We start from the raw sequence: 10,041 nt of genomic DNA on the forward strand, positions 1-10,041 counted from the left end.
CATAATTCTCGTTTTTGATGGGATGCATGTTAATTATGCGAATACAGAGTGATAATGCTGTTCAATAATACGCGGCAATTCGAAAGGGGTTGTTTTATAAATAACAATTAAGAGCTTAACTTGTAATGGTTTAATAATAAAATTAATTTATTTATTATATATGACAAGTAAATTGTTTACATCTAAAAAAAGTTTTTTGTCAAACTTAATGTCATATTATATAAAATGACTGACTGCTGACTGCCGAATATAGGTTCGAACACAGAAACAAAAAAACAAAACTGCGTACACGAGATGTTGAAATGTTGCTCATATTTCAACCACGATGAAGTTAACATAATTAAAATGTTTATTTCTTTGGAATACTTTATTTTGTATAACAGAACGTTAAATTCGTTTTATGAACAATTAGTACAGCTTCAAATAATGACAAGAGTACAAATGTTATATATTACTACATTTATTTACAAATGGTAGTTAAGTAACAATAAGAACCAGTATATCTCTGACGTTTTACACATTTTATATTCTTATATTCTTAGAATGCGAGTTTGCACAATGCGGATATTATAATTTAAAAACAACAAACTACATTTACATACAATAAGTATGTTACTTATTAAAAACAATATCAACGTGCTAGCACTTTACACTACCATAAGTGAAGCGTCTAATAGCAAGCCATGTCAGATTTTACGTAATCCATGCCTTTCATGTTTATTTCATAACATATCGATGGAATTTTCCTTTTCTTTCTTGGAATGTATATTTTACTTTTTTCCGGTGTGATAAAGAATGATGACTTGCCTATGCACAATTTCGCATATGGTCGTTCTAAATTGCTAACATAAAATATAGACATTATTTGAATTGCATAATAACAATAACATTAAATTGTATTGCTTAATATTCACCTGGCTTTGAACATATTAACAATGGGCCGTTATACAATATTCACATACGTGTTTATTAAAAATATGTTAGCTAAAATATAAAACATATGTTAAGCAAAGATAGTACCATATATAATATTACAAACGGCGATTTTTAGTTGATAAAACTGCGTTCATTGTCTTGTAACGGTTAATAAATTAACGAATAAAGCATATACCAATAGTACATAAAAAGAAGCATATTTTAAAAGAAATATAGACGTAGCCTCTTACAATTTACTATCCTTCAATTATAATTTATTTTCAAAATTTAAAACATATATTTTATGAAATAAACATAGTGGATAAAAGATTATTAAAACTGTACAATGTGAATGATTTAAATATACATTACATATCAAGCAACCTCTTGTTTGAATCCCAGGTTAAAATAACATAAAACTTAATTGGTGAAAATATGGACAATAAGTGGATATATATCTTGTCGATATGTATCGCTTATTGAAAAAAGCTTCACTAGTTCATATATTCGGTTTACAACGTTAAAGATACAGAAACGCTTTAAATCTAACTAAAAAGATGCACGAGAAACGATAAAGATTATGTTGATTGTTCAACTAGCTAATGCGATAAACCTTTTGAAAAACAAGCTTTCAGCCATTTGCGTTTGCGCTCTATGTGTTTACTAAAATCAGTTAAGTATTTTTCAAGCCAGTTTTACTGAACACTTCTTTCCAGCTTGTGAATTTTAGCTCGCAAAAACACTTGAAACATTTCAGAGATGACACGTATATGTATCGGCCGAACATCAATCGAATGTTAAGGTCATTCATTATGCGTATGGAATATTAAGCAATAAAACAGATGGCTATTGAAATAATCCTTCGTTCTGAAGATTCCTTTAAGATAAAAACACTGCCACATTATATGTTTTAGAATTGCATCAATTATGATCGTAACAACAGTACATTATCGTTGACGTTTTCTTTAATGTCAGGATGAGATACACATAAATATGCATTGGCAATAATGCCCAGCGCGTTAGGTAACTATGTCAAAATTACAAACATATAACTTGATGTGGCTAATATGACAAAATGTCAATAAGACAAAATATAAATAATCATATAGATAGACTTATTAGTATATAACATTTTAAATTTGAATTCAAGTAGTATTATATACTATGATATTATATAAATGTGAACAGCTATTTCTTTTGCAACGACTTGTTTTACTTGGGGAATCCAATAGCTTTACTAATAAATAATTAAGAAGCGTCAGATATATTAAGTTAAGTTTGGTTTTAAACTAACAAAATTAATTTATTAAACAAATCATTTAATATGAGAATCGCGTATAAAAACGTGAGCAGTAATTTATAACGTTTTACGCTGTTATGTATGGAAAGCCAAAGGGGAATCCCGCTAAAATACATATAATTATATAGTAACTATCGGGATTTTCATTTTTCGCGGAATTTTCATACACGATGGAATCTCGGCAATCCATATTATCGCGGATATGCATATCATCATAGAAAAGCGGGTTCAAAAAAAAACGCGCGGAACGTTCCTTGAATCCACATCTTCGCGAACTGTGCAAAAATCGTACGGAACATTCTTATCTTCCGTCGAAACAATCGTCAATTAGACAACGTACAAAAAGCGGGTTCTAAAAATCGCGCGGAACTTTCATATCTTCCGTCGGAACAATTTATTATTGAATTACAGTATAAAACTCGGGTTGCTATGTAAAAGGCGGGTTGCTAATGAAAAATCGCGCGGAAGATTCATTACTCCGCGTGATTTTTCATAAGCATTAAATTACTGCACGAAATTTGGGTTGCTATGTGGTTACGCGATAAATTTGATTGGTTCCGACACCTAGAATGAACCAATCAAAACTCGCGTCTTATCCAGTATTCATGCAGTCATCACGACGTCGGTTGTTCAACATTAACACAAAACCTTTAAAGGGCAAAAGAGGGATCAATGTTGATGACATTAGCCACGAGGTTAGTATTTAACATACATGAATTTCGAATTTGAATGCAATAAAAGCAGCTTAAGAGTATCGAGTGTTGTTTTCACGGTTTGCCGATATGCAAATGTCTCTGACAAAACATAAACACGTCAAAAAATGAAATATAGTGTTTGTGGGTAAGAATCATCTCCCCTTTAGCTCAGTAAGTAGAGCGCCAAGTTATTGTTAATGTAGTCGTGAGTTTTAGTGCAGCGCCGTATACATCTTCAATTACAAAGAGAAAGAACAAGGCTTTACGGGCAATTCGTCCCAAAGGCAACTCGTACCTTGGTCAACTCGTACCCATTTTTGTCAACTCTTGCCTCATTTGAACTATTCATCTGGTAATATTTGTCTTATTTTGTAACAATTGTAAAACCCTTGAAAGACACCGACCACACATGTCTATTTTCATTAACCCTTTCTCTGCTTCATACATATCTGCAGCATACAACTTGCGTAAAAAAGAGACGTTAATTCTAACAATCTTATACTAAGATAATTCAAGTGGAAACGTTAAGAGGAAAATAAACATTTTCTTTATGAGTTTGACGTACAAACTGACCATCCTACACCTATTTTTGTATATCAGGAATGGGTAGGTACAAGTTGACCAAAAAACAGGTACAAGTGGACCGCAACGGGTAGGTGTTCACCACAGAACGATTTGACCGACTTTCAGAACAAGATTATTGATTATTACATTTATCCATCACACAAATCTGAAAAATAACACAATGTATTACAAACACATGCATGCATTTTTATTACCAATTAAGGCTGAGGGGCCAGATTTATAACCCTAGAAAGCACGGGAGTTCTGTTTGTCTATCTGATTATCAAATAGATATATCAATAGATCAGTGCAAATCGCCAATACTATGGTAATTACAATTGTAATAATACTTAAGTAACAGATGTGATACACTGAGATAAAGACATTGCCTTAGTCCGTATGTATTTGAGGCCGTTTCCATTAATTATAAAGAAGTATTTTTTTACAGTTTTAAAGATATTTTTTTTGCAATTAATAACTAAAAAAAGCATATCAATTACAGAATAATGATTGATTTAATATAAAATAGCATGAAGTCTTCCTTTGTGATGTTTAAATGATATAATTTTCAATCAACCAGTATTGACCGGTTTTAACCGGGTATTGACCGCCGGCCCGGTCAATACTCAATTGACCAGTCAATATGCCAACCCTGTTTGCAAGCAAATTTTGCTGAAGTATTAGATGCATTCGGTACAAGATACTGCCAATCAACAGTATATTGTTTGTGTATGGATAGATCAAATAAGTTGTATAGTCATTTACCTTCCACCATCTCCAATTCTAGTTAGACAGTTGCAAGTTACTTGCATTAGTATGAACATCGGTTCTATTAAAGCCAGGCTGCATTGATAAAAGAAAAAGATAATTTGGTTTAATAGGGATTCAAACCAGGTTCTTCTAGAGTAAACTTTATCACTGGGCCATTCTTTTAAATGAAAAAAATACATACTAAATTTAAAGGTGCTATGGCCCTTTGACGGGAAGTCTTAAAATAACTCACGTATAATTGCTGTTGTTATTATTAACCTTTTCCTGCTCTGAGGTACAGTTAAAATGGCTACATGCAAACATGCAAACATCATAAAACCAGAACAGCCTGCAAGTAACTCGCAGTTTGTTCAGGTGTTATGCTGTTTACTGCTCATCAGTATCCTTGTGTTGGAAACAAAGCCTTTAAAACTTTAATTTAGTACCTTTCTTACTTGATTAAATTTATTCTCAAATGCGATTTTAAGTGGTAAAGGGTTACAATTCTCATTTTAGTCTGTGAAAAGGGGGTAAAATGCATGTGTGTTACATGTCGTCCCTGATTACATGCATTAAACCTCTTTTTCACAGAGCGAGGCTCATATGTATTAGAAAGCTCAGGGCTTGACACTAACTTCTACAGATTGGTGTCCACAGGGAGCCCTGCCTATTAAAATTAGAGCAAAATCCTGGGAAAAACGGGTGTCCCTCACCAAAATTTTTGGGTCTCGGGTTCTCGGGACACTGTTAGTGTCGATGCCTGGAAAGCTCATTCAAATAATACAATTTAAATCTGAATCTTTTATTTAGTTGCAATACCAAAAAGCTTACTAGTCATTATGTTTGCAGTTTTATTGAAAGCACAAACTTTGAATCAAAGAAGCACATACATTTGTATTACACATTAAATCAACTTCCACTTTATTCCATACACTTTTTCGACTCTGTGACATTATGTTGGAAAATTCTGTCAAAGCTTTTTATTGCAGATTAATTAAACATAAATTGCTAACCTTGGGTAACCAAAAGGAATCCAAATTTTACTAGCAATAGACTTTCCCAAATGCAATTGTTCCTGATAACTATTTTTCTCTAGGTGGCAAAACTCCTAAGCAATACCTTTTTGGGCTAATGATAGGGCTACACGTGTAACACCCATTGACCAATTATCAAATATACATTGAATTGTTCACGAAACGGATCATGATATAACATGATACAGCATTTTGTACTATATAAAATTAAATGTTGCTGAAAACAGTAGAATATTCAAGTTGGGCATTTTATTCTGTTAATAAGGCTATCTTTCAAACATTACAAATCAATAAAGCATGCTTAACAATAGCAGAACTATTTGACTTTTCCAGTCTTTTTACTTTCACAAAATTCATTGTCCCACAAACACCATCCTGCGAAACCTTTTTAGGGCGTCCAATTGTTAATCAACTTTTACCCCATTAATGCCTAGTGAACTCTCCCATCCTTCTAAGTTGGATCAATGTATTTCCAAAATTAAGAATGTCTAGTATATTTTTTTCTATATTTAGAACAATTCTTACAGAAATTCCTTTAAGCAAACAGCGTAAACCAAGATGAGACGCCGCATCATGCGGCGTCTCATCTTGGTTTACGCTGTTTGGAATGTACTTTTTTCAGGACGCTAGGCATGAATGGGTTAAGCATGAACACAGTCAAAGATATCGCAGTATCCTTTGCAAATGATAAAAATTTCCATGGCCTCGATACAGAACAAGAAGATTTCTTGTCAGGCGGTATGCTGGATCCTCGAGAACACGTATTCATTCGGAAGATTTTCCATTTAATGCGCCACAGGGCCGTTCATATGGGCATTATGCACAGAACTTGGCCATCCAGGGAATATATCCAAACGTTTCAAGTTACTGTCCATACTGCTTGAAGAACTAAACTGCTGATAATCAAAGACCTATGCTCGGATGTTTGAGCAGGACATGCACTGTGGGTTCCATCAACAGCCCTTACAGTGCCAAGCTTTCCACATTGTTGTTAAAATCCATCGGCAATGATCTTCAGCTCATGACGAGATTCTGGAAATCTGATGTACTGCTCCATCATTGCTGACAAGACTCTACATGTTGAAATGACTGTGTTATGCTGGTCCCTGAAATACAAAAGTATAATTCATGCTAGAGTCAGTTTTCTGGTAATAATCAGTACTTATATGAAGATAAAGAGAACGCTAATAAACAGGGTTGAACCAAATATGTTCCCATCACTAGGCGGACACCATATCCACTACGCCAGCCTGACAAATTATTGAGTTAATGAAGTGAAGCTTCGAAGTTATGTCTCATTTGATTGCTAATTATTAATATATTAAATGTAACAGATTGCACACTTGATTACAGGAGTTTTCATAAATACTCCTTCAACTTTTTATTTATATATGAAGGCTAGGGCCACTTCCTGTGAGCCTAACAAACAAGAAACCGTCGGAGACGGGTGATGCTTCCCAAAGTTTTTTTGTCACAATATTGCACTATATATTCAGATAAAAAAATACGTCTTGAGGGGCATGACTCTCGAAAAAATAATACGATGGGTGGTTTAGCAACTTAAACATTTCAAAGGGCCATAACTCTCTAAATAAATCATCTGACCAGAATCCACAAATAACATGCGCATCTCCTCAATGTAGTTGAACTTCCAATGAAGCTTCATTGAATTCCAATCAGTAGTAAGGGAGAAAATGTCCGGACAAGAATTTGACTATACGTACAGTTAATGGTAAATTTAAAAGGACCATAACTCTCTAAATAAATTATATAACCAGAGCCCACTAATAACATGCGCATGTGTTCAAGGTAGTTAAGCTTCCCATAAAGCTTCATTGTATTCCAGTCAGTAGTTGGATAGAAATAGCCCGGACAAGAATTGCGCTATATGTACAGTTTATAGAATATTTCAAAGGGCCATAACTCTGTGAAAAATCATCTGACCATAATTATTATTATCCCCACGCTTTTTGAAAAAAAGGTGGGGATATTGTGGTTATCTCCGCCGTCCGTCTGTCTGTCTGTCTGTCCGTCCGTCCTGGCCACTATCTCCTCCTACACTAAAAGCACTAGAACCTTGAAACTTACACACATCGTAGCTATGAGCATATGTGCGACCCTGCACTATTTGGAATTTTGATCTGATCCCTGGGTCAAAAGTTATAGCGGTTGTGGTGGGGCCGCGTCAGAAATTATCACTCATTTTTTTAGGTTATTTTACATTTACTTCTTTATTTCTACACCGATTCACTTCAAATTGATACTGGACCTCTCTTATGACAATACGGTCAATCTCAACCATGCATGGCCCCATTCCCAACCCTGGGGCGCCCCGCCCACATAGGCCACACCCACCCAAAATTTCCATTTACTATAATTTTTTCATTTCTACACGGATTCACTTCAAATTGATACTGAACTTTTGTTATGACATTAGGGTCAATCTCAACTATGCATGGCCCCAATCCCAACCCTGGGGCGCCCGCCCACATAGGCCACACCCACCAAAAAATTCCATTTACTATAATTTTTTCATTTCTACACGGATTCACTTCAAATTGATACTGAACTTCTCTTATGACATTAGGGTCAATCTCAACTATGCATGGCCCCATAACCAACCCTGGGGCCCCGCCCACATAGACCACACCCACCCAAAATTGCCTTTACTATAATTTCTTCATTTCTACACCGATTCACTTCAAATTGATATTGAACTTCTCTTATGACAATACAGTCAATCTCAACTATGCATGGCCCCATTACCAACCCTGGGGCGCCCCGCCCACATAGACCACACCCACCCAAAATTGCCTTTTACTATAATTTCTTCATTTCTACACCGATTCACTTCAAATTGAGACTGAACCTCTCTTATGACAATACGGTCAATCTCAACTATGCATGGCCCCATTACCAACCCTGGGGCCCCGCCCACATAGACCACACCCGCCCAAAATTGCCTTTTACTATAATTTCTTCATTTCTACACCGATTCACTTCAAATTGATACTGAACTTCTCTTATGACAATACGGTCAATCTCAACTATGCATGGCACAATTACCAACCCTGGGGCGCCCTGCCCACATATGTCACACCCACCCAAAATTGCCTTTTACTATAACTTCTTCATTTCTACACCAATTCACTTCTAATTGATGATGAACTTCTCTTATGACAATACGGTCAATCTCAGCTATGCATGGCCCCATTACCAACCCTGGGGCACACCTAGGTCAAACATTCGGCGTGGGGATACGCGTCGGCCTCTTCCGCGCCATTTCTAGTTATTATTATTATTATTATACCTGATTTGTATAGCGCTCTATTCACACATAGTTGTGCGTTCAAAAGCGCTTCACATGAAATTACATGACGTTATTCAGTATAAAATACAACACAAGCATATAACAAGATGTATAACAATATAGGTAATACACCACGATTGAAGGAATTTATCTAAAAGTACTAGAATTAAAAATCAATTGATTAAATGAAACATTCAATAGATAAAACGGACCCTTAAACAGAGCATGATACACTCAGATAGTTGTAAAAGCAAAGACGCAACCCCTACGGTAGCAAAGCGGGTCCTACACAGAGAGCTAAAACATGCTTTCAGACATAGAACAATTCTCCCTGTTAGGTCGAGGACATTGCGCGCCACGCCGCCGAAGGAGGCCGTGCTGAGATCAGACCTAAGGTGACATTAATTCAACAGTGTAATGTTAAAAGATTAAGAAAAAAACAATATGTTCTGACTGGTAAAACATGAAAACAGCTATAAAAGAATATAACAATGTGTAATTGGCAGGGAAGGGGTGTCGAGACTGACAGGTGTGCGAGGCAATCCTCAATCACAAGTTCACATAACTGAGCACACTGCCCCCGGAGATTTACTTTCCGTACACCTCAATGAAATAGTGTGTTTTTAGTGACCTTTTAAAAGAACAATATGATTTCGTATCCCTGATTCCACAAGGAAGTGAATTCCAAAGAGTTGGAGCTGCTACTGCGAAGCTGCTGTAACCATAGGAGCCTTTTATATTTAATGGTATTTCTAATATTGTCGATTTGTTTTGTGATCTTAGTGATCTTCTTGGTTTATAGATGCTTAGCAAGTTTGTAATGTAAATGGGTGATTGGTCGTTGAGTGCTTTGAAAGTATGAGTATGACCATAAGCGGCTGATAATATGCACATCTCCTGTTTGTAGTGAAGCTTCCCATAAAGTTTCATTGAAATCCCGTAATAAGTTGCTGATAAATAGCTCGGACAAGAATTGCACTATATGTACAATGGAAAATTTCAAAGAGCCATTACTCTGTGAAAAATAATCCGACGAGAACCGGCTGATAATATGCACATCGCCTCTTGGTAGTGAAGCTTTCCATAAAGTTTCATTTAATTCCAGTCATTAGTTGTTGAGAAATAGCCCGGACAAGAATTGCACTATATGTACAGTTAATAGAAAATTTCAAAGGGCCATAAGTCTGTGAAAAATCATCCGACCAGAACTGGCTGATAATATGCACATCTCCTTTTGGTAGTGAAGCTTCCCATAAAGTTTCATTGAATTTCGGTCATTAGTTGCTTAGATATAGTCCGGACAAGAATTACACTATATGTACAGTTAATGGAAAATTTCAAAGGGTCATTACTCTGTGAAAAATCATCTGACTAGAACCCACTGATAATATGCACATGTCCTCTTGGTAGTGAAGCTTCCCATACAGTTTCATTGAATTCCGGTCATTAGTTGCTGAGAAATAGCTCGGACAA

This window comes from Dreissena polymorpha, chromosome 7 (assembly GCF_020536995.1).
Source record: "Dreissena polymorpha isolate Duluth1 chromosome 7, UMN_Dpol_1.0, whole genome shotgun sequence".
In the NCBI taxonomy this organism is placed as follows: Eukaryota; Metazoa; Mollusca; class Bivalvia; order Myida; family Dreissenidae; genus Dreissena; species Dreissena polymorpha.